Source organism: Hemitrygon akajei, chromosome 10 (genome assembly GCF_048418815.1).
Source record: "Hemitrygon akajei chromosome 10, sHemAka1.3, whole genome shotgun sequence".
In the NCBI taxonomy this organism is placed as follows: Eukaryota; Metazoa; Chordata; class Chondrichthyes; order Myliobatiformes; family Dasyatidae; genus Hemitrygon; species Hemitrygon akajei.
Genome location: NC_133133.1, coordinates 48,208,264 through 48,235,344, shown reverse-complemented (window position 1 = coordinate 48,235,344; position 27,081 = coordinate 48,208,264). Strand labels below are relative to the sequence as shown.

The 27,081-nt window shown below is 40.5% G+C and overlaps 1 protein-coding gene across 5 annotated transcripts in view; it reads right to left on the bottom strand.

The window, feature by feature from the left end:
• LOC140734355 (rho GTPase-activating protein 6-like) overlaps positions 1-27,081 on the bottom strand; it is a 278,830-nt gene that overhangs the window by 122,701 nt on the left and 129,048 nt on the right. The window contains exon 1 of one of the 5 annotated variants that reach the window (XM_073058210.1): positions 364-381. The exons of the other annotated variants lie outside the window; for them this stretch is intronic. The gene's annotated coding sequence lies outside the window, so the exon portion shown is untranslated. Of the gene's footprint in view, positions 1-363; positions 382-27,081 lie in introns of those variants that run through there. 5 annotated transcript variants of the gene reach the window in all.

Below are 27,081 nucleotides of genomic sequence, written 5' to 3'. Positions count from 1 at the left end.
CTTACTTTTTATCCATGAATCACCTGATTCAGCTGCAGGAAAAGATTGCTATCAGGATTAGGGCTACATTGGGTAGTCTTTTGCTCCTATTCTCTGGGGACGTGTGACATGATCTTATGGATTCATTCTATTTTGGAACTTCAGATAAACTGGAAGATGTTCCAGATGATTACTGAGGAGAATGAGCAGGGTACAGGCTACAGCTCCACCAAGTACAGCTTGGTACATATAGCACCTGATTTACAAAGTCTTCCTGTTATTGACGAAGAACACCATGACCCTTTTTTTTTGTTTTACCTTCCCAAACCACACCAGCCAATTCTTGTTAAATGGCTCAGCCCCTCCAAACCAGATCTCCAGTACCTTAAGGTTGTCAGAACTGATGGTAAAGGGGACGTTGGATCAGTCAGGCCAGTTATTGAAAAGCATAGCCCTGTTCTTCTTGTGGTTGTCTCTGGTCTCTGAGGCAAACTCAAACTTGACCAAGGATTGGAGAAGAAGATGGTATCATTGTCCATTGCAGGGAGGTTTTAAAGTGGTCTTCACTGCCTGGCAATGTCACCACTCCTGTGCACTTGTCCCTTCTGATGGATTCAGCAAAGTGTCCTATGCAGACTATAAACAAGACAAGGGAGAGTGTATAATGCTTCCTGGCTCGTCACATCTTAAAATTCCTCTCTCATATCCACCCTCCTCAAAAGCAAAAGGAGAAACTGTGGCAAGTCTTTCTGGAGTTAACAGAATTCCCTCTGACTGTCTGGCTTTCTGAACACCTTTGAGGATGAAGAATCTCTTGATGTTTTCCTTGGATGTTTCCAACCAGTGAATCAGAAAGTCAAAGAGCGATTTCAGTCATTCTCCAACCTATGTAATCCCTCTTTAGTTCCTCCATGTTCCCTGAGGATGGCAGGCTGATGCTCAACTTCCCTGACTCCCTGCCTGCCTTCTGCTCTTCCTGTCGATGATTGGAGACTCCAAGGAAGAGGTGATCAGAAAAGACCACAGGCAAGATTTTGGTAGTTCTTAATGTACCAGTCTTCAACATGAAGAGAAAATCTATCTAAGACCAGGGGAGCTGTCCATTCCGGCCCATATGTATTGAGCTTTCCAGTCTATATATATATTGCAGCTGAGCTCCAGCTGCCTGGGTATCTTACAGATTTGTATCTTATAGAGGCCATACAGTTGTAAAAATGTCACATCTGCCTTGACCTTGGGGACGTGCTGCAAGGCACAAGAACATCACACAGTGGCCTTCACAATGTGCACATTTAGAAATGCCAGTTTTACTTCCATAGTTATTCGAGTTTAGGGATCACAAATATGGTTGGTTGTCAATCAGCTTGAACACTCAAATCCACAACCTCGGTGAAATGTCTCACTATTTTTTGGTCTCAGGTACTGGGAATGGTCCGCTCTGGGGTGTAGCAATACTGGTGGTGTCCCCTAATGAGATCATTCTGTGTTCTTGATTCAACATCTGGCTCTGATTTTCCAAACCCGCATGATCTCTGCAGTTGCTCAATCACAGCACATAGTCTCATTCTGGCTTAGGGCTCTATCAGACCACATTATAGTGATGAGCCTCCATTATATGTCATTGCATCAAATAGCTCTTTAACCTCTTATCCCCCTCTTCCTCTTCAGTTTCCCACTCTCTCTCTCTCCATTTTTCTTCATCTTCCAATTTCCCTTATGCCCATTGGGTAGGGGAGAAAATGTGTTCCCACTTAAGAATATACATTAACTGGTAAAATTTATAAAAGAAAAATAAAATCTTAATAGAAATTTTAAATGAAGTAAATCCAAATTTTGACAATTTTTGATTGTGCCTTCTCATCCTAATTTGGTATCAGGCCAGAACAGTGCACAAAATGGGTGAAAACCAATTACTAAGTTAATGGGCTCAAACTTTACAATGCACACACAACCCCATTCTCCACAGGAAACACCTAAGCCCTCCATAATGTATCTCCAGGTGAACCTCTACAGAAGGCCCACTGGTCTATCCTGCACAGGACATTCTCAGTCCATCATTCTGAGAAACACATGGATTCATATGAAATACAATAGATGGTACTGTCTTCTGCAGAGACCCTCTAGCCTTTTAAATAAATGTCAATGTTATTATCTAATTGGCTTCTGATAATTTATTTCTTTCTCTCTCCAGATTCTTTTCGTCTTCTATCACAATTTCTGGGAAAAGGCAAAGTCTCATTTTCCTGTTTGGGCTCATTACATAATTTACTTGGCACTTAACTGCCCAATTGGCAACTTTCTATGGTACTAAATACTTATATAAATTCCTTCTCAGTGTTTGAGCAATTTCTCTAGCATCAGCTACAAAATATACATTAGATATTATATTATTTATTCTTAAGGTAAGTCATGGACAATAGAGATGACACCCCTACCTCCAGTTAATAGACTATATTTGGGATGATTCCCTCATCATAGGTAGGTTGCACTTTTCCAATTATGAGAGCACTGTAATCACAATGACTGCCATAGTTTAATATGAAGCCTGAGTACAATCTTTATAGCACAACTAGGAATGGATAATAATTGGCAACAACATCCCAGGTACATAGATACAGGTGCTGTATCATTTTTGCTGGTAAAAATACTGATTTGCTTTCTCAATCCTTCTCTTATTAATGAGGAAATAAATTCTGCTTTCCAGACCCTTGCCAGATCTTTCGGCTTATATCCCAGCTACTGGACCTCAGAAATCCACTTCCTCAAATATTTAAGGCTATTTTTCTCTGCAGCAAAATGTTTTTCCAGAATGTCATTAGGAAAATGACATGTGTCATTTCCATGTGTCATTCCTGGTTAACAGGAACAAAGAAAGAACAGTCATGAACTTGTTGTCCTTTCCTTGCTCTTTGCTTTATTTTCCTCATATACTGAGTTATGATTCTGAAATCAGCCAGACCTACCAAACTCACACCTACCAGAGGGAGTGCAGATTCCGAGCATTCACTGAACCCACGTTCTGACCTGAACTGGAAAGCAAATGGCTAATTTGTGAAATGGAGCATTGGGGGGAAAGATAAGATGGGTGTGGGGTTGATCTATATGGGACTCTAGTCAAGTGTCACAATATGGGACTTCAGTCAACATAATAGTATTCAGAACTGATGGGGGAATGAGAAAAGCAAGAAATCTGTTCTTTTATTTATAGAAACATGGCCAATTTCACCTCAAATCATGGGAGAAAGTTAAATATGCCCTTTAGAATGAAAGGCACTTCGCAACACATGATTTTCTATCACAGATCAAATAGTTAGCTTGTAGATTCAAATAAAGCAAAAGTATTTGTGTTTAACAATTATTACCAGTAAATGCTTCAACTATTTTAGGAAATGATTTTCATGAATGCGGCTTTGGCTCATATCTTCCTTAAATAATATTTATTAGGCTTTAAGCCGTAATCCCTTTTGGCATTGTTTTTCCTCTACAAGCCCTAATGTAGGCCTTCTCTTTCAGACTTATTTTAAGTGCCCCAATTTTTCCTTCATTTATTAAACATATGTGATCCTAGAAAAGGCTGCATCTCTTTCTTATTCCTAATCACCTTTGAAAAGTTGGCAGTGAACTGCATACTTGACCTGCAGCAGTACTCCTGAGAGAGATACCCCCAGGGTGCTAATTAGATAATGCCAGGGATACAGGCAAGCAACATTAAAGGAACTGGGCTAGGCTTCCAAGCTAAGAAAGCTTTTGAATTGTCGGAAGAGAATTGCAGATGCTTCTAAGTCCCATTTGTATATGTTCTTCCAGATTTGTGAGGCTGTAGGTTTGGAAGATGCTGTTGAAGAAAGCGTCAACAGTAGATGGTTTACACTTCAATCACTACGTGAGTGGCAGATAGAGTGAATGCTTAGGCTGTCAGTCATACAGCCTGCTCTATTCTGAATGATTTACAGCTTCTTTGGTTTTGTGGCATCAGCATCCAACCAGGCAAAAAGAGTAATTTCCATTATACTCTTGAAGGATATATTGCCTATTATTATGATGTTTTGGGATAACGGGAGATGAATCATTCACTGTTTGTTATTTCAACTCTGACTTCAATATTTATGCAAGTTGTTTTGTTAAGCTTCTGGCCTGTAGTGATTACTATAATGTAGATTACAAGGACTTGGCGATAGTGATGTCATGGAAGGGCAAAGGTTAGACTCTCCCATGCACGTGTTTAATGTCTGGCATCTATATGACATAACTGTTATTTGTCTTGCTTGAGTTCTGACAAGTTCATGCTGCTTAAGTACCTTCAGACCCCAAGGTGCTGTGAGTAGCATTAAAAATTGTGTAATCATCAGTGAAAATTTTATTTCATACATAGTAAAGGCGAGAAAGCCTTTAATAAACAGCTAGGAATTGTGGGCCTGGGATAGTGCCCTGAAGAGGAACTTCTGGACAGAGGAAGCACATTTGGCTCAATTTCTCTATCACAGATGAAGAAATAATAATTCTAGCCTTTTTCTGATTGTTTCTTAATAATATCTTGATATGATGGTTCCCACATAATCCCTGCACAGATCCAAAGAGCAGAATAGCCTCCTATTGTGAAATAAATTTCTATGAAATTTTGTATTTAAAAAGATTAAGCTACCTCTTCATTTTGTAATTCAAAGGCCAGAACATTTCAAGCAAACAAAAGACTTAGAAGGTCACCATAGCAACCATGTTAGCAATAAATGTTCTCTGCAGAAATATCATTGTTTTCAATACTTGCTACAGCTTCTGAAAGAGTATGACAAGAGAGAGGTATATGACTCGTATAAAAAAAAGAGTTAGCTTTTCTTGAAAGAGAATTGAAATAAAAGGGAGAGAATATCATGTCTGTATTAATGTCAAGAACATATTCTATATTATACTTAATGGAACAGCTGGATTGATGCAGATGGTGGTGTGTGGTTGAGGAGTATCTCTTAGTTGAAGCTAGGTCTAATACTTAAGCATACTTATCAGAAGTGACTGGTGAGGAAATAGGATCTAGAGTGCTGTTTTATTTACACTTAACTCTTAATGCAACATGCAAGACTCCCAGAAGGTTAAATTACAGGTCAGGTCTATGTTAAAGAAGGCAAATGCAATGTTGACATTTATTTTCAAGGGAATAGAATATAAAAGTAAGGAGATAATGCTGAGGCTTTATAGATAGATAGATAGATACTTTATTCATCCCCATGGGGAAATTCAACATTTTTTCCAATGTCCCATACACTTATTGTAGCAAAACTAATTACATACAATACTTAACTCAGTAAAAATATGATATGCATCTAAAATCACCCTCTCAAAAAGCATTAATAATAGCTTTTAAAAAGTTCTTAAGTAGTTTACTTAAATACATTGAGTCCTAACCCCGGCACTTTAACATATCTTACTCCTGGCGGTTGAATTGTAAAGCCGAATGGCATTGGGGAGTATTGACCTCTTCATCCTGTCTGAGGAGCATTGCATCGATAGCAACCTGTCGCTGAAACTGCTTCTCTGTCTCTGGATGGTGCTATGTAGAGGATGTTCAGGGTTTTCCATAATTGACCGTAGCCTACTCAGCGCCCTTCACTCTGCTACCGATGTTATTCTCTCCAGTACTTTGCCCACGACAGAGCCCGCCTTCCTTACCAGCTTATTAAGACATGAGGCGTCCCTCTTCTTAATGCTGCCTCCCCAACACGCCACCACAAAGAAGAGGGCGCTCTCCACAACTGACCTATAGAACATCTTCAGCATCTCACTACAAACATTGAATGATGCCAACCTTCTAAGGAAGTTCAGTCGACTCTGTGCCTTCCTGCACAAGGCATCTGTGTTGGCAGTCCAGTCTAGCTTCTCGTCTAACTGTACTCCCAGATACTTGTAGGTCTTAACCTGCTCCACACATTCTCCATTAATGATCACTGGCTCCATATGAGGCCTAGATCTCCTAAAGTCCACCACCATCTCCTTGGTCTTGGTGATATTGAGACGCAGGTAGTCAAGACACTAGTCAGACTGTACTCAGAGTATTGTCAACAGTTTTGGGCCCCATATCTCAGAAAAGATGCGTTGTTATTGGACAGAGTTCAGGGGATCTTCATGAGAATGATTTTGGGAATGAAGGGCTTAACATATGAGGAGTGTTTGGCAGCTTTGGGCCTGAACTCATTGGAATTTAGAAGAGTGCTGGGTGATCTCATTGAAATATACCAAATGGTGGAAGGATTAGATAAGATGGAAGGGGAGAGGATGTTTCCTATGGTGGGGGTACCCAGAACTAGAGGGCACAGCCTCAAAACTGAGGGGCAACCATTTAGAACAGAGGTAAGGAGAAATTTGTTTTAGGCAGAGAGTAGTGAATCTGTGGAATGCTCTGCCACTGACTGCTATGAGGGCCGAGTCCTATGTTCCCTCTAAGCTATGCACGTGTGCATTCACACACACGTTTTTCAACCAGCGCACAAAAGAAATGAATGTGCGCACAAAAGGTTAGTTACCTAAAATAATGTAGTAATTAATAATTATACTTATTGAAAATAATCTTTTAGCTAAATGTTTCTGTTAACTAGTTAGTCGGTTTTTCAAATATCACAATGCACGTCACTAATTTACGTCACCTCACCTTTCCTGTCCCAGTTTGTACAGCTACATCATGGCGGCAGCCATCTTTGGCGGACAGTGTTCCTATCGTAAACTTCACATTTGGCAATGAGCAAGTTAGTGCCTTATGTCTAAGGCATTGCACAACATAAGATTTTTGCGCACACTGACTACTAAAAATTAGAGGGAACATTGGCCAAGTCTGTGAGTATACTTAAGGTGGAACTTGATTGTTTCCTGATCGGTCAGGACATCAAAGGATATAGCAAGGAGGTGGGTGTATGAGGTTGAGTGGGATCCAGGATCAGCCATGATGGAATGGCGGAGCAGACTTGATGGGTTGAATGGCCTAATTCTGCTCCTATGTTTTATTGTCTTATGGTCTTATCATGATATAACATAAACTATGGCACATACAAGGGGTGATTGATATGTCTGTGGCCTAAGGTAGAAGGAGTCAATTTTAGAAAACCTAGCACATTTATTTTTCAACATAGTCCCCTCCTACATTTACACACACAGTCCAGCAGTCATGGAGCATACGGATTTTGGACCTCCAGAAAGAGTCCACAGATGGGTGATTGATAAGATCGTGGCCTAAGGTAGAAGGAGATGAGTTATACAGCTCTCGTTACATGCACATACAGTTCAACTCTTTGAGTGATTATGCAGAAAGTTTGAAGTTAATAATTCATCTCCTTCTACCTCAGGCCACAAACTTATCAAACACCCCTGATGAGTTATTAACTGATGAGCAATCTTCAAACTTTCTGCATAATCACTCAAAGAGTTGAACTGCATGTGTATGTAAAGAGCTGTATAACTCATCTCCTTCTACCATAGGCCACAAACTTATCAATCAACCCTGCTGTGGACTCTTTCTGGATGTCCAAGATCCGTATGCTCCACAACCGCTGGACTAAGTGTGTAAATGTAGGAGGAGACTATGTTGAAAAATCAATGTGCTAGGTTTTCTAAAATCGACTCCTTTTACATTAGGTCACGAACTTATCAATCACCCCTTGTATGTCTTATGCTTAATGTTTTTAATTATTATGTTCTAATGTTATTGCAGATAATGCAAACAATTCTGCACAGAATAATTTTGAAGGTGGAATCTAAACTTGATGGAACTAAAAAAAATAGGTGTTGGAATCAATAGTCGGTTGACCCATGCTTCTTGATTAATTACTGAATACATATCAAATTAAGATTGCTACCTCATTAATTTTCATGATTTCAGTAATAAGCCAGCACTCTTTTGTTGCCTTGGCATATGACTAGGAGGCTTAATTTGAAAAGTGGCTGGCACCTTTCAAGGCAGCTGGTGATGATTAATACCCACATGCACCATTTTAAGAGGAGGTATGCTCTGGCTATGATGTTGGAAAGTATTTCAAAGGCTTCAGCCATTGGGGAGGAGCAAGCATCATGACTTTTGATATGATTCCGAAGGCCCTGTTCAGAGAGATGGGGAAGAATGGAAAGGAGAAAAGAATCCACTACCTGGGGCCAGCAACACGGCCAGGCTCAAAGTCAGAAAGCAATTGGGAGGACAAGGCAACTGAGGTGAATGATGGAAGCTTATGGATAAAGAGATGTGACACAAGAAACACCTCAGATACTTGATGAGCATCAGAGAATATGCAATCAAATCCCATCTCCCATTATCAACGTCACTGGCCTCATGCACTATTCAGTAAAATAAAACCCCAGTAATCACTTCTCAGTGATCCCAATCTATTAGTGCTCAGACATAGTAATGAAAGGCACCACTCCCTCTCACACTTAATATTGCTCCAGATCTCATTCACACACTCAACTATTCAACCATGGACAGGACAGCACACTGTAATGCACTCATTGCAGTATGTCTGCTTGTCCTTCTCACTTACAAGAAGAGGTGGTGCACAGTCCGAACATACAGCAACTGTTAAGCAACAACTGCCTTCCATTGCCCAATCCACTGCAGAATGTCTAGCTACATAGCAGAAGTCATGACAATTTCAGTACCACTATTCAGATTCAGATTCAGTTTATTGTCATTTATAAACCACAAATACAATGCAGTTAAAAAATGAGACGACGTTCTCCAGAATGATATCACGAAAAAGCACAAAACAGACCACACAAGAAAAACCACGTAACGTTTGGTAATCCTCAATCCAGAGTCCAGAGAGGCTGCTGCGTATCGATATCGTGCTACCGTCTTAGCACATTCCCTGGAAAGGAACTACAAACCCAACAGACAAACCTAAAGCTACAAGACCTACACAAAACCACATAGTTACATATAGTTATAGTTAACATATAGTTTCAACAGTGCAGACAGGAGAATAACAGTACTATTCTAAATAATTCCCTTTCTTATATCCCTCTTCCCTCAATACAAATCTCTTGTGATTTAACAAGTCTCAGATAGCATAAACAAATTTCTTACATGAGTTTCATCATAATGTTTCACTTCTCAGAAAGCCAAGAGGTCTGAGCTGACCAAATAGTAATAATTGAGTAGCAGGAGAGTGAAGTGAAGGTACACATTCACTTGATAAGAAACTTGCAACCAATGTATCAGATAAGGTGTGGCAAAGGTTTTTAATGAATACTGAATCTTCATCTGATAAGTAACCAGCCATGAATAGTCTCCAGTCTGTGAAGCAAAGAAAAGGCAAGCCAGGAGATAGATCCAGGGAGGACAGGTAATACCCTAGCTTAATAAAAATAGGCAATAAAATGCTGAGCATTTTGACAAGTCTTTTAGAAAGCAGTTAAGGAATGTCAAAGAGTATGAAATGCACAGTTTCAACCTTGTACTCAATAGAAGTGATCACTTTCTTTTCAACACTTGAGGTCCTTTTCATTGGGCAATATCTAACGTCCAATGCCATAACTTTGAGTGCAACACAAGCAGATCATCCAAGGTCTGAGTGCCACCGGGAAAGCTCCAAAATCTGCCGTGCAAACTCGGACTTCTGTGATTATACCAGTGATCAGATTTATCGAATCCATAATAAGCTCTCCAGCAGATTACAGAAGCACTGCTCTGTGGAGTAACAGAGGTTCAAAAGTAAAAGTCTGCTACACATTCTCAGGATAAAACTACTGCTCTGCCATTGTCTTGTTTTGATTTGACAGCTAACTCACTCAGGCTAACGTCACTCTTAATAACAGTGCAGGATAAAGCCCAGCATTCTGTGTGCAAAAATATTAAAGATACTAGCATACTATCTGTAGCTAGTAAGCATACTATCAGTAAGCAGCCTTCCACCAATACACTTTAACTACGATATGCTTACTTCATCAGAGCAACCAAGAGCTATCCAACATCTGGCATGAATGATGGCCGTTAAGGAAATATCGAAGTATCAATAGTTGATATTTCCATTACTTCCATCATTGCTGGATGCAAAATGTTGTTTGTAATGTTTGTCTGGTGTTATATTTTATCATAGTGTTAAGGCAAGCTCTGAAAGAGTCAGCGATACAGATAGGGTACGAGAGCACAGGGTAAAATGGGAACTTGGATAGACTGGGGTAAGGGAATTGTGCACTACAACCATAGTCTACTGTAATTTCCCAAAGGACCAACAAATATTACTTTCTACCTTTCTGTTCTTCCTGTGCTTCCTGCACATATTTCCTGGCAAATACTGAGTGTGCATTCGGATTGCATTGGAGCTGGTACACGTGCATTCGGGGTATTGAAGTCCACTCTGCAATACCGTACACTGCAAGTTGCCACCAGAGTGATCAGGTAGTGAAGTCACCAATGATTTGGTCCTTCTTGTTGTGGCTAGCAGCATAGTTGTCACTGGGTGAGAGGTTTACTTCTGTCTGTGGCATTTCAAGTGAATTCCCAGAGCATTAGGAGTGAAATTCAGAGGGTCATGTCTGCTCAACCACACGTTGCATAGTTCAAAGACTAATGGCCCAGTGAACAGTTCAGGGTCAGTGAGCCACAGCAGTTTTGCTGACTCCATAGGACTGCCACTGCCTTTAGCTTCACAGCATCTGTAATGTGCTCCATTAACAGCTTCATATTAAAAGGAATACCCGTCATTAGTTACATTGGAATAATTTGACCATAGGTTTTATTACCACTTCATCAGTTACTGCCTCCATACTATAACGCTTGAATCACAATGCTAAAGCGACTGCAGATGCTAGATTCTGAAGCTGGAGGAACTTAATGGTCCAAGCAACAGTCTGTGGGGGGTGTGGGTGAGGATGATGGGGACCATATATCAGGAGTGAGATTGAAGAAGGACGATAGCTAATATAAAGCGGACAGGGAGAAGAGTGAGACAGTTTGGTGGATGGACCGGTTATAATTGTGTCATCTTCATGATTCTTAGTAACAGTGTGATCTGCAGTTTCTTCCCAGGACTTTGTATTCTGTGTTAATAATCCAACTGTCCCTTCTTCCAACATGCACACTACTTGTATGCTAAATTGCCCAACAGCCTACTCTAATCTTCAGTAACATTAAGGATTACACTCTCACCCTATCCAGATGCCTGACAACAAAAAACAGCCAATAACATCATAATTTTTCTCTGTTCTAACCCTTTGAACAAACATTAACTTATTCAAGAATTTTGATGCTGTCAAAAATATTGATAATTTAGAATGAGGAAACAGTATTTTAACAAATATTGCCTCATTTGCTGTATATGTGCTTTCTTGTGATTAACTCAGTATAGGCTAAATGATTTTCAAAGCAAGAATGTGGTGTCATATATTTTTTCACAAGCAAGAGAAATTCTGCAGATGCATTTTTTCACAAGCAAGAGAAATTTCCGCATGTAGCTATTTGAGTTTTCAAAGAGTGATGATTTATATTGCTGTCTCAATTGAAAACTACTGAGAACAAGTAAAACTTGGTTTCTGTTCTTTGTTAAAAAAAACATCTGGGATAAAGAAACAAAACAGTTTTAATTTTTAACTATCTAACTCAATGGTGTTTAAATAACTTTTCATTTTTCTTTCTGTTGCTAATTCTAAGCATATCATGTTCATCCTGCCGTGTCTATCTCCCCTGGTTCCCCTGTTTTACTTGTTGAGCAGAGTATTTTGTTAAATGACAACAAATTTTGCATTTGTTTCAGCTGAAAATAGACGTACACTGCATCAGCTGGGCCGAGCTATCTACCTGTTGATATGGCCAAATGATTATGCATTGCTATGGTATCTGCCAAATACAACCATATGCACTGTATGTTAGGAGTTAGAAGAGGCTACTCAGCCCTCAAACTTGTTCCACTATTTAATAACAGCATACTGCAGCTAACTCTGATTGTAACTTGTCTACCTACAGTAACATTTTCACCCCATTATCCATCCACTATCTATCTACAACCATCTTAAAATATACAGTTTCCACTATTTCTGGAGGAAGAAATTTCTAAAGATCCATGATCCTCTCAGAGAAAACATTTTGTCTTAAGGGGATGACGATTTTTTTAAATAGTTATCCTACTTTTTAAACTTTCCCATTAGTGGAAACATCATCTCCACATTAATGCTGTCATATTCATTTAAGCTTTATTTGTTTTCCGATATAACTATCACTATAATTTAAGTCAAACAACAAAGTTGAGAATATCGATCTGAGGAGATGAAATGTTAAATAAAAGTGGTGCATTCCTGAAACACAGTGGCTTAGACGTGTGAACGTTTTGAAAGTTCATGAGTTGGATCCTAGTTGTCAAACGAACTGAGGCTCAGTTACAATTCATCACACCTTGATTCTTTGATTTACCTTGGTGTTCAGCTATGTTTTTTTCCCAAAACTGAAAAACTCAGCTTGTCAAGAAAAATTTAACTTTTATAGCATCCTTCTTAGAGGATGGAATAAGCTGGGTTGTTGGCTTCATGTATTGTCAGCCAGGGACTGACACATCAGTGGTGTATCTTCAGGAATTCACAATTCATGTATCATAGAATTACAGAAACTCACAACAACTCACAGCCTCTGTACTCAACACAATTCCAGTCATTTCAGCACAAGAATATTGCTCACAAAGCCAGCAATTATTATTCATTCCTAATAGAGCTACCTATACAAATGGCACACTTACAATATTGTTATATTAAGAATTTCAAAATTTAAATTGAATAACGAGTGGAATATTTCCAATTTAGGATAATGTGCAATTCAGTAGTTGTGTTTTTATTTGTATGTTGCCTTTATTTTACCAACAGAGGCTACGGGTTAGTGAGGTGCTAAAGACCAAGAAAAGCTTGCATTTGTGGTTGGGACATAAATCTAGCAGGTTTATGCTGTAGCAAAACAGAATTAATGTTAGAAGGCATTTGGGATTGTTAGGAATGTCAAGGAGAATGACAGAAGTACAGGGTGACAGAAAGAAATACTGGAGTTTATTCCTCAGCCTTCGGTTTTCTGCAACAAATGACTCATTTGTCTCTAACTCATTGGTATGTTCTTACAGTTTGTAAGAATTGTACTGTGTTTGGAAATCCTTTGTAGTTTATAAATCTTTTATCATTCAGAAATCTTGTATAATTCAGAAATCCTCTCAGAGTGTTAAATATCAGTTAAGAACTATTTGTCTAAATTTAAACATATATCAGTAAATACAAAAATAAACTGTGAGGAAGCTTCCTTGTCAGCTGGAAGTATCTCCTTGGTAAGGAGTGATGCCACCACTTGAGTAGTGGGTATTGGTGACTTTGCTGTAGATACTAGATATGGAAGTAAGCTGGTCTTTGAAGAGCAGGTTGATACAGTATAACTTCCCTATAGTGAGGGTACCCATAGATACCTACATGATATACAACTTAAAATCTCCTTTTGAGTTGAAGGCTTTGTAGACCGGGAACCAAATACCATCATACATTGCCTGGAACATTTTGGTGTGAAAGTTATTTGTAATTTATCACTTCATGCCTGAGTGTTGTCTAAGTCTTACTACATGCCAAGAGAACTTTATTTGTTGAGAAGCTAAAATGGAATTTAACATTATGTAATCATCAGCAAATTTAACAATGATGTAAAGAAGGTCATTGAGCCTAGATCATGGAACAGTACAGCACAGTATAGACCCTTTAGCCCAAAATGTTGTGCTAACCTACCGTATATAAATCTACTCTGCCATCAATCTAACCCATCTCTTCTACACAACCTTACTTAAGTAGTTGAGATGGTTAAGCCATGAAGATCTCCTATGGCGATGTGGTGGGGATAGAACATTACAGCAGAGTACAGGCCCTTCAGACCTCCATGTTGTGCCGACCCATATAATCCTTAAAAAAAAGTACTAAACCCACACTACCCCATAACCCTCTATTTTTCTTTCATCCATGTGCCTGTTCAAGAGGCTCTTAAATACCCCTAATGTTTTAGCCTCCACCACCATCCCTGGCAAGCCATTCCAGGCACTCACAACCCTCTGTGTAAAAAACTTACCCCTGTTGACTCCCCTAAACTTCCCTCCCTTAATTTTGTGCATATGCCCTCTGGTGTTTGCTATTGGTGCCCTGGGAAACAGGTACTGACTATTCACCCAATCTATGCCTCTAATAATCTTGTAGACCTCTATCAAGTTGCCTCTCATTCTTCTACGCTCCAAAGAGAAAAGTCCCAGCTCTGCTAACCTTGTTTCATATGACTTGTTCTCCAAACCAGGCAACATCCTGGTAAATCTCCTCTGCAGCCTCTCCATAGCTTCCACATCCTTTCTATAATGAGGTGACCAGAATTGAACATAATACTCTAAGTGTGGTCTCAACAGAGATTTGTAGAGTTGCAACATGACCTCTCTACTCTTGAACCTGTTAATGAAGCCTAGCCTCCCATAGGCCTTCTTAACTACCCTATCAACCTGTTACCTAACCTGTTAAGTTCCTGCTGCATTTTGTGTGTGTCCTGAATAACTAGGATCCAACAATAAAAGCTACCTTCCTTTGTGCAATATCTAGCTCCAGCATTAAAGTGTTTCCCCTTTAATGCCACGGATTCAGATTTACAAGGGGCATCACACTTGATCAAATACGGCCTTGCATACTACAGACAATTACTCACACCTTGCCTCTTGAATTCAGCTTTTCAGTCAAGGACAAAGGCTGTTGCAAAGTCTGAGTCGTCATGGCAAGACCCCAAAGTAAGCAGCAATGAGAAATAATTGGTGAGTAATGTCACTTAAACTATTGTTAATCACACCTCAGGGAAGGCTGATCATTATAAACACAACAGATTCTGCAGATGCTGGAAATCCAGTGTAGCACACACAAATTGCTGAAGGAACCCAGTAGGTCAGGCAGTGGCGATGGAAAGGAATAAACAGCTGACATTTTGAGTTGAGACTCTATTTTTCTGTCCTGATGAAATATTTTGCCCTGATACATTGACTGTTGATTCCTTTCCATAGATGTTACCTAACCTGTTACGTTCCTGCAGCATTTTGTGTGTGTTATTTGGCTGGTAATTAACTTTGTTTGAAAGGGCATTGTAGGTCAATATTCCACACCTTTGGATACTTTTGCAATTGTACTAGAATAGCTTGGCTAGAGCAGCAGCTGTTTCTAAAAAGCAAGCCCACTCTTCTTCTACAACTCTCTTTAACATCTCTTTCAATTATAATTTCAAGCAATGCATCACGTGGGTTTGACTGATCGCCTTTTGACAGGCAGCAGTCTGTAGAGTTTATGGAGCTTCTCTTGAGCCTGAAGGATAAAGTTGTACCATAATTACAAGTCTGACAAACTGTCTGTGGACTTCATTTCTTCCTTCCTGCAGAAGATGACTTGGTGAAGAATGGTGTTAGCACATTACACCAATCGAGGATGACGTAGTCCATTCCTGTAGGCTGTACTTCCTATGCTTGAAATCTCAGCAAACTCTGTTCTCAGTAAAATAATCAGTCACCTTACTTTCTGAACTTGGTCCCGATTACATCTCCTCAAAGGTTCCAGGTTATATCCCCTTTTCCCAGATATCGAGAACAAATTTGTGGATTTGTGATTGAATCTCTTCATAGCCAAGGTTGAAACCTTCAGCAGGTTACATCATCTCCTAATTCTTTGTTATGGTAGAATTTTGACTTATTGTTGTTTATGGAACATAGAACTGTACACGTTTAAGTTTATTGTCATCTGTCTGTTTATATATACAATACAACCAAACAAAACAACATTCCTCCGGACCACAGTGCAACTACATCAAATATATCACATACAGCACGTAAATCAAAGTATTATACTATAAATAAAACATAATTCAAAATGCATGTAGTAGAGCAGAGCACTGTAAAACAGTAAGCAGTACAGTAATCAGCTCGCTATCCTAGTGAATAGGCCTCTGTGGTGGAAGGATATTTACTAGTCTCACAGCCTGAGGGAAGAAGCTGTTCCCCAGTCTGGCAGTCCTAGTCCTGATGCTCCTGAACCTCCTTCCTGAGGGTAGGGGGTCAAAGGGATTGTGGGATGGGTGATAGGGATCTGCAACAATGCTTTGGGTTCTTTGTAATGCTCTCAGAAAATGTCTCAAATAAAGGGGGCAGAGACGCAAATAATCCTCTTGGTGGTTTTATCTGTCCTCTGCAGGGTCTCGGCGCTTCTGTACCACATAATGATGCAGCCAGTGAGCGCTTTTTCGATATTTCTCTTGTAGAAAGTTGTTGGAATGGGGGTGGGGAGCCTTGCATGTCTCAGTCTCCTCAGAAAGTGAAGACACTGCTGTGCCTTCATGACTAGTGAGGTGTTTTTGTGGGTCCAGTTTAAAGGTTTGTTATGTGCGCACCAAGGAACTTTCGGCTCTTCACTCTCTCCACAGCAGAGCAATTGATGTACAGAGGAGAGTGGTTGACCTGTGCCTTCTTGAAGTCCACAATCAGCTTTTTCTTGTCGACACTGAGACTCAGTTTGATGTTCTCGCACCATTTGTTAAACCCCTCTACCTCCTCTCTGAATGCTGACTCATCATTGTTGCTGATGAAGCCAACCATTGTAGTGTCATCAACAAATGGCGTGTGGCCAAGTGGCTAAGGCTTTGGGCTAGTGATCTGAAGGTCGTTAGTAGTGCAGATTTGAATCATATACTAAACAGTACGGGCATTTTGGCCCATGATGTTGTTCCATCCTTTTAACCTACTCCTTGATCAATCTAACCCTTCGCCCATATATTTCCATAACTGCCCATTTTTCCTTCATCCATATGCCTATCTAAGAATCTCATAAATGTCACTCCACCACCACCTACAGCAGTGCATTCCAGGTACTTGTCACTCTCCATGTTTAAAAAAAATCATATCTCTGACATCTCCCCTAAAATTACCTCCACTCCACTCCTCTGGTGTTAGCCATTGCCACCCTGGTAAAGTAGGACTGGCTGTCTACTCTATTTTAGCCTCTCTTAATCTTATATACCTCTGTTAAGACACATCTCATCCTCCTTTGTTCCAAAGAGAAAAGTCCTAGCTCACTTAGGAGTGGCAGAAAGGCTGGTAAGCTACATTTCTGTGGGATGGTGCTTCTTCCAGTAGACATTGATGGCTCACTGTCCTTAATTAGCTTTCACATTGCTGAAGAGCCCATACTCGACATGGAGGCTTCCAACCGCTCTCCATCCTGCTGGTCCCTGGCCTTCTGGCACCTGTAGAGCTGTACCATTTCCCATGAGAAAATTTGGAATGCCCAATCCAGGAATACATCAGGTTTACAGCAAAATATTTTGGTCAGGTTCCTCATCACTCTTATCAAATCAGTCCTTGTTCCTCTTGTTAGAGAAGCCTCAAAGATTTGCACAAATTCTAGTTATAATGGACTTTAAGGAAGCCCACACCCTGTGGCTCCTGTTAGCTAGGAGTTAACAGCTTGTCTGTGTGATGCTATCTAAAGAGATAACCGTCGTGTGCTTCAGTTTTGAACACCTTGTGGAAACACTGGATGATGATCTTGGGGGTAATTTTTGATGAAGATTGACGGACATATCCTTGGAAATCAGGCAGGGTCATTCTTACAGTCATCAGAACGTGTCATAACATAGGTAATGTGACATCTTTGTCATCCCTTGCTTGGGGCATAATAGGAACGAATATTTGGACTGGAGATCTCTCTGATAAGCCAGTACTGTTTTTAGGCATTACTGTGCTCCAAACATATTGACAGGAGGAGGACTCTGTGGAAATAACCTTCTCCTTTCTTTCCGAGCCAATCACATCTTAGCAGGCTGCGTTTTCTCCCACTTTCAGCAATAACTACTGAAGGGTCTCCCTGTTGTTGGCCACAGGGTATGCCATTGCTAGAAATGAAAAAGTAGAGAGCAATGCCAACCACAATAGCCATACACACGGCCTTTTCAACTTCAGTCAACCTTTGACTCCATTATTTGTGTGATTCACTGGAACACTCTCCTCAAATTAAGTTACCTCAAAATTTTGATTATCTCTTGTGTTATCTCCAAGATTCAAATCATGATTTTAAAAAAAACTAGTCTACAACAGAGCTAATCCATACAAATGCAGAGGTGAATCATGGCTGCACCATTGCCCAAATTTTCTCTATATTTCTCACCAAATTATTTCATCTCACCTCCAGCAAATTTGCTGTGGGGACTAACTAATCTTCATACGTGATGAGAAACTGTTCATTCAAAAACAATCACATTCTGGAACCAAAGTCACCTGAACCTCATTAGTCATGCTTTGGTGTGCCAACCTATACACATTCGAAAGCCAAGCCCTAAATCATCACTGAGAATGCAAGAGGATGAGCCTTACATCTACCATCCCCAAAATTCCTCCACACTACAATATAACCCTTTCATAATGAAGAAAGGCTGGTATGAGAACTTAGAAAATATGGACTACTCTCCGTTTATCTGGAGTTACTTCTTCATGAAGACATCAATGATAAAATTCAATACACTACCACAGCCTTTGACATGATACAAAGTAGCTATCCCTGACCTTCTGTATGCTTCTGAGATCTAACCTATCTGTAGTATACATTTCATATCATGACAGGTGCCATCTACAATTGCTCAGCATAATCTTCCTAAAAACCTGGAAAGAAAAGTGAATACAGTCGGAGACACAAGAGACAGCGGATGCTGGAATCTGGAGAGAGGGAAAAACAATTGTTGGAATGGGTCAAATAGCTTCTGTGAAGACTGCGGGACTGTCAATGTTTCAGGTTGAGACTTTGCATCAAGACTGTTGACAATTTGGATGGAGACGCTGCATGAACGTTCAATGGCCCCCACCCAAACAATAATCTTAGCATTGAGGCTCTGGGTATTATCAGTTGACTAGGTTGGGTTGGCCATCTCATTCACATGCCAACACCTGACTCAGAAACAAGCAGCATATTTTAAGCACTGGAAAGAACTACGAGGTGGAGGAAAAGATTTAAGAACATACTCCAAACCTGCTTGCACTGCAACATCTGCACTGACTTTTGGGAATGTGTGGCCCATGATAACTCAAAGTAGAGAAGGTATTGTCAACCACACATCCATGCGTTGGCAGCACACTGAAGCCCTATGAAAGTTTTAGAATGAGTGAACTTCTTGCAAACTACCCCATCAGCCACCTCCTGCCCCACCTTTGGGGCAGTTCCCATGTTGGTCTCCTCATTCTCTTCAGAACCCACAAAATTAGAGTTGGCGCAAGTCACCTTCGATCCCAAGAGAACGCCTGAGTAGAAAAAACAGCCACGATTCACGTGAATCATTTACTTCAGGTCTCACCTCACCTGCAGCTTGTTATGGACTTGCAGCTTTTCCTCCATACCATCACTCTCACGTGCTGCAGTCTATTTCTCCCCTCCACTCCAAATCTAACCTTGTGGTGTTCTTGTCCCTCTCACAATTCTTTTCCGATTTTGTTTCTTCTCTTCTATTACTGATCAATTTCATGTGCTCCAAAGCCTAGTCAGTGAAGTGTATGCAAATCACACAAATCATACAGGGAATTATTTGATTAAGGTCAGCCGGAAAAATAAAACTCAGCCAAGAAGCAGCAAGAGAAAGATAAATGGCATTAAAGTTAAGAATACATGTGAAGGCAGGTCACTGGAATATGCATTACCTGAATTTCTTCCAGAAATCGCACGCCTATTTCACATTCTACTTGGGCTCAGGAGAGAAAATGTCAACCACTGCAGAATTTACTGCTAAATGGTCTCTTTTAGATATGGTCTGTTGCTGTAGTTTTAAACTGCATGCTTCTGAAAACATTCAAATGATTGCCATAAATAGAGGTGGCATATGGATTTAGACAAAGAAGCAAAGGTAAGAGGACGCCAAACTGTAGTTGGAAATTATTTGAAAGTTTCTTGGTGTTGAAATCCTGCTTATACTACAAACACTGATGATTCATTCCTCACACATCCCATGTAGCAACAAGTGCTTGATTTCAGTTGACAGTGAAATTCCTGATAAGATTAGGCAGGTTGCAAAATTATTTTAACAATGGAGGATATCCATCACAGTTATACTATGAGTAATTCTCTTAAGAAATAGAGCATGAATGCATAAGCATGTAGTTTATCTTCAGTTAATTATTGGTAAATCAATACAAAGAACGTTTGTGGAAAGCTCCAGGTTCAACGGATCCATCTAAAGGAGAGTCCCTGATTGTTGTGACTCTGCAAGTCAAGGGATTTAAATATCAGGTAAATGGATCATCTTCAGATGAAAATGCAAAAGGGAAGGAATCTAACAAAACCAAAGCAGATTCTGAGGTTATTTTAACTTGCTGCTCATAATGACAAGTGAAGTAAAAAATTATTTCAATAGAATAATTGTTTTTTTTACATAATGTAGACACATCTCCACAAGCTCTAATTCCATATTGTGATTTAATATCGCATTGAACCATTCAGAGGGTATACTATTTAATAAGTGAATAGAAACAGGATGATTCATTTATTGGATGTAATCTAGAGGCTTGGAGTAGATATGAAACTTGGAAGACTACAGCACAGGAACAGGCCCACATGCTTACATTAATGAGCTTACCTAATTAAGCTAATAATGTCTAATTAAATTAATCCATTTTGTTTGCATATCGTTTGTATCTTTTCATTCTCTATATATTCATGCATCTATCTAGGAGATTTTTAAATGTGTTTATTTTATGTCTCCAACATTACTTCTGGCAGAGGATTCTAGGCAGCCACCATTCCCTGTATAAAATACTTGCCCTAAAATTCCCCTCTCACCTTAGATGCATGTCCTCTATTATTGGACATTTTGATCCTGGGAAAAAAAGCAACACCTGTCTACTTCAACCCAACCATCCACGTTTTCATCCAAGTCACTTATCAAGTATTTGGAAGCATAAGAGCAAGTTCTTCACTGCAGCTGTAAAATTTAAATTCCATTAATTAAATGAACTCAGAAGACAAGGCCAGTAATAATGATCATCACAACAGAAAAACTAAATTGTAGTATACTACAATTCACTACTGTCCTTTAGTCAAAGAAATCTGCTGCCCTAACCTAATCAGCAAACTACCCAACTATTTTCTTACCACTGCACGGCCAAGACTGTCATTCAGCTGTGCCTGAATTCTACAAATTTACCATACAAACCATACAAATCCAAGAGAGCAGCTTGAGTACAACCAGATGAGGCCATTGTGTTTGGTCTTACCACATCCCATGAGACAATGCAAAACAGGAGCTTCGAGACCTGCCCTGGGTACAATACATAGATGCAGTCTCAAACAAATTATGCTAATGCTTTTCCTTTATTAGAGCTTCAGGAGATTTGGCATGCCACCAAATACTCTAACAAACTTTCACAGGTGCACTATTAAAGATGTTCAGACAGGATACGTCCTGGCCAACATCTCGATCATCCCCTCTTCTCTCTGCTATTGTCAAGCACAGGGTACGGTGGTCAGAGGTCGCATACCACCAGGTGCTGGCCCAGCTATTTTCCTACAGCCATCAGGTTATTGAACTGAGCTGTAAAACATTAATGCTACCTTGACAATGGAACACTATGGACCACCAAATGCACTATAATTGTCTCGTCTCAGACTGTATGCATAAGGACCAAAAACTAAACAGTATTTTTCTTTTTATTATCTTGCATGATTTATGTATAATTATCTTTTTTTATTCTCTTCATTATCTTGTAAAATGTATGTTTTGTATTACATGTATGATGCTGCTGCAAGTAAGTTATTCATTATACCTGTACATCACTGTGCCTGCGCTCAGGACAATAAACTGGCAACTGAAAAAGCAGTAAGGAGAGAAAAGATGAAATATGAAGGTAAGATACCCAATAACATAAAAGAAGATACCCAATATCGTTAATATCTTTTTTATCTTTAATATCTTTATTTTTCCCTTTCACGGCTCTTTTGAAGACCCGGACCCAGAGTTACACGCTGACTGCAGTTCTTTGTGGGAATGGGACCCGTTCTCGGGGTTTCAGGACCAGCTGTTGTTGTTCGGCCTGAGAGTCCCACTCGAATTCGGAAGCCTAAGCTCTCAGGGCTCTGGAGACAGACGGAGTCATGGCAGGAGACTCGTGTGTCTCTGGAAAGGCCGGAAAACCTTTCGCTGTGGGCCCAAAGATCCAAGATCTTTGTGATCTTCAGGCACAGAGCTCATAAAAAGCGACAAAACAGACATTTTAACATTGTAAACCAGCGGGAAATGGGGACACCTCCCTCTCCCTTATTAGGGAGAGAGAGAACCTATAGGTTGTCGAATGCCGGATGAAATGCGATAGTCTTCAGGGTAACTGCAAGGTCAGTGTCTTTGCTATTGCCTAGCTCACACTCGTGCTTGGTAGTGGGTGCTTTTTTTTTTGCTGAGGGGGAGGGGAGATCATTGCTTGCTGCCGCTTATGCATGGGAGGGGGGAGCTGGGGGGTACTTTGGGGTTCTCACATTTAACTGTTGTTTATTCTTTGGGGCACTTCTCTGTTTTTGTGGATGTTTGAAAAGAAAAAGCATTTCAGGATGTATATTGTATACATTTCTCTGACATTGAATTGGACCTTTGAACATTTTAAGATGAATAAAGAGGAGGAGTGACAAGAGACATGACACACTGGTGTAGCAGTTAGCACAATGTTTACAGTGCCAGCAATCACCAGTTGGCGTTCACTTCCTGTGGTGAACTACATATACCTGTCTGGACACGCCCCCTGCTGACTGCTCCTGTGGCTCCTCCCACAGACCCCAGTATAAAGGCGATTGAGGCCTGAGCCCTGCCCTCAGTCTCCAGGATGTAGTATGGTGGTCAACTACTGCTTGTTCTTTCTTCCAGTCAATAAAAGCCAATATCTTGCCTCACGTCTCGGAGAGTTATTGATGGTGCATCACTTCCCACTGCTGTCTAAAAGGAATGTGTACGTTCTGCCCATGGAAGAGTGGATTTGCTCTGGGTGTTTCAGTTTGCCCCACATTCTAAAGAGGTTTGGCTCGGGTTAGTGAGTTCTGAGCATGCTATGTTGGTGCTGGAATCGTAACAACACTTGCGGGCTAACTCCAGCACGATCCTTGGACTATTTTGGTCACTGCTGCTAAAATAATTGTACGTTTTGATGTACATGTGTCATATAAAGCTAATTTATTTAGAAATAAAGAGCAGACATCAGATTGCTGGAAAATGATGCCTGAGAAGTAATAATAGTGACAAGAGAAATGACGGATGGGCTGAATAAATATTTTACATCAGGAAGACCTTCGACAGCCTCGTGCTGCTGGAGGCTGGGAGCATAATTTCCTATATGCAGGATGGGGGAGGGGTGCCTGCCTGGTTAGACTGAAACAGGAGAAAGCCTTTGATAGGATATCACACATGTACATGATGCCTGTACTCTCCAAAATGGATTTTGGGAGGGTATCAACAATTGGATCCATCCGCTTTACACATACCTGTCTGAAGTGCAGTCCAAATCAGTGGGTGGGAAACAGATAGGTTCCCCATCAGGTCTGGAGACATGTACGGGTGCCCACTCTCAGCTGTCTGATTAGTGTACTGTATAGAACACTTTGCCAAAGCCATCAGGAAGGACAAGACCATAAGAGGGGTGATGTTGCCAGATAGTGGAGGGATCCAAGTAAAATCCTCCCTGGATGTGAATGATGTCGTCATCTTCCACTCGGATACAAGGTCGGATTGCAGATTGATCAGCATCTGTGACCACGTTGAGTTGGCATCAGGAGCCAAAGTATCCACTTGAAGAGTGAGGCTATACTCTTTAGCAACTGGCCAACCAATCCAGTGTCCCCCTCAGCATCAGGTCTGAATACAGCATGGCACTGTGGATCTGGTTTGGAGGAACTGAGGTCTGCTAAAAGAAGTGGACTGGGAAGATAGAACAGAAATTGGGACTATGGGGAGGGCATTCCCTATTGATAACTGGGAAGAACATGCTTATCAGGTGTGAGGTGGTCTCAGGGCTGCTGTACTTGGTACAGGTGCGGCTCATCCCCCACTTCTCCCAATCTGGAATTACCCATGCTGTCTTCCGGTTCATCAGGGGATCCAAGATTGAGCATGTCAGATGAGCCACAAGTGCCTGAATAATGGAGGAAAAAATTGTCCTCACCCTGATGATCACCATCATGTGTGGCTGCATCAGGCTGTACATAGAAGCTAGTGGGCACCAAATGCCACTACATGTTGAGGTTCTGTCTGTCACCAGTGTTGCAAAGGATGGGTCTGGCCCCATTGTAATGTAACATCCCAGTCAGCTGGACATTGCCACACTACCTGTCCTTCATGGAAAAGTTCTTCTGAATCAACATCTTTGACTGCAAGTCCACTAGGCAGTGGTCAGCACAGAACATCCTATAGACAGAGTAGAAGAACTCAATGGACACAGTGGAGTAGTTCCCTGAGCAAATCTTCCAGACCATCTGGCAGAATGTCTTATTGGCAGACCTCAACAAAAGGCAGCAAGACCTTTTGTGACTGGCAGTGAGAGGTGTCCTCTCAGTCAGATCATTCCGGCATGCCTGAAGCATTACTCCCACAGGATGGATCCCACAGGATTCCTGCCCACAAGAAGAGGCAGTAGCTCACCTCTTTGTAGACTGTGGGTTTGTGAAGACAGTGTGGAGAAAGCTGCGTGACAGAGGAGTCACTGATTGAACGGCCGTTCCCAGGAACACACCCAGAAATAAACATCAACTGCTGTTGGCAGATCACCAACTCAGTGAAAGGCACCCTTTGGTCTGCCTGAAAGTTGTTGGTGTGTCAGCACATTGAGAGGTCAGTGAATGGATTCTGCTGACAAGTACATTTGAGACTGCAGAAGTACATGGTGAGTGATGCACTGAAGCTGAGCGCAGCCACTGCAAGGGCTCAGTAGGGAAGGACACAGTGTAAGGTGTTTCTGCTATTGGAGAGAGAGGGGCTGGGCTGGGGGTGGAAACACCTTAGTTATTGTAATAGGATACCACCCCAGAGAGTTTCATGAGTGGCTGCAGAGCTATTAATTGATATGTAGGAATATAGTAGAACAGTACTGAGAACTTTGACTTTGAATTTAAAGAGTGAAAAGAAGAGAAAATCTGCAGATGCTGGAAATCTGAGCAACACACACAAAATGCTGGAGGAACTCAGCAGGCCAGGCAGCATCTATGGAAAAGAGTACAGTCGGTGTTTCAGGATGAGAGTCTTCGGCAGTACTGAAGAAAAAAGATGAGAAAGCAAAGGTAGAAAAGTTTTCTTACTTTCTTACTCCTCATCTTTTTTCTCGGCCCAAAATGTCAATTGTTTACTCTTTTCCATGGATCCTATCTGGGCTGCTGAGACCCTCCAGCATTTTGTGAGGTATTGCACAGTTCATTTCTGTTCATATTTTATTATTTTTTATATAAGGTTAATGATCTATTAAAAATCACTAGACTCTGGTCCTACTGAAGGACTTCGGCCCAATATATCAACTGTATTTTTTTTCCATAGATGCTGCCTGGCCTGCTGAATCCATCCAGCATTTTGTGTGTGTTACTAGACTCTGGAATAGTTTCCAGAAGATTCTAACATTGCAAATATCACTCCATCCTTTAAGAAGGAATGGAGACACAAGACAGGAAGCTATAAGCCAGTTAACCTGACTTCAGTGATTATCAAGATTTTAGAGACGACAGTTAAAGGATCAGTTTCAAGGTACTTTGAAGGATTTCTAAAATACACTGAAGTCGGCATTGTTTCTTTAAGGGATACATGTATATCGCTTGCCAAATCTTTTGGAATTCTTTGAGGAAGTAACAAACAGGAGAGACAAAGGAGAGTAAGTGGATTTTGCTTACTTGGAACTTCAGGAGGCCTTCAACAAGCTGCCACTCCTGAAGCAGCTAAAAATATAGGAGCAAATGGTGTAAAGGAATGTTACTAGCATGGATGAATGATAGGCTGACTGGCAGAAGACAAAGAGTAGGGTAAAGAGGGACTTCTCTGGTTGGCCACCAGTGACTAGTGTTTCGCAGGGCTCGCTGTTGGGCCCACTACTTTTCACATTATATGTTAACGATCTAGATGACAGCACTGGTGTTTTGCGGTCAAGTTTGTGGATGATAAAAAGTTAAGTGGAGAAGCAGGGATTCATGCAGAAGGACTTGCACAGAATGGGAGAATGGACAATGAAGTGGCAGACTTAATACAGAGTGGAGAAGTGTTTGGTCATGCATTTTGATGGTAATTATAAAGATAGGGACTTTTTTTTCGAATGGGGAGAGAATTCAGAAATCAAAAAGGAATCCTGTCACAGTCCAAAGATGTACCAGTTGGTCCTTAACTGATCATTATAAATTGTCCTGTGATTAAGCAGTGTTAAATAGAGGGGTTACTGGGTGGAGTGGCTTATTGGGACAGTTGAGCCTGTTCCATGATTGATGTATGTATGTATGTATATATAAATAAATAAATAGATAGATAGATAGATGAATGAACGAATAGAGTAGAATTCCCTAAAGGTTAACTTGCAGATTGAGTCAGTAAGGAAAGCAAATGTAATTGGTGTTTTCATTTTAAGAAGGCTACAATATAAAGGTGAGAATGTAATCCCGAGGCTTTATAAGTCATTGGTCAGACCACATTTGGAGTGTTATGAGCAGTTTTGGGCCTCAAATGTAAGGAAAGATGTGCAGGCGTTGGAGTGGGATGTTCGAAAGGTTTACAAGAATGATCCCAGTGATGAAAGGGTTAATAAATGAGTAGCATTTGATGATTTTGTGCCTATAATCACTGGAGGTTAGAAGGTTGGGAAGGGGGTCTCATTGAAATTTACAAATATTTAAAGACCTGGATAGAGTGGATGTGGAGGGGATGTCTCTTTTGTGTGTATTTAATATTTAATTAATAATTCAGGAATATTTTAATTATATTCTTTGATTAAGTATTCTTTGTTTGCTTAAATAATTCATTATAGGTTAAATGTAAAAGTATGTGAATGGCATACGTCATCACACCACTATGACACATGTGTGTGCCTCGCTTAAAGTAAAAGCAAAACTAAAACACAGATGTGTGGATCCAGAATTGGATTA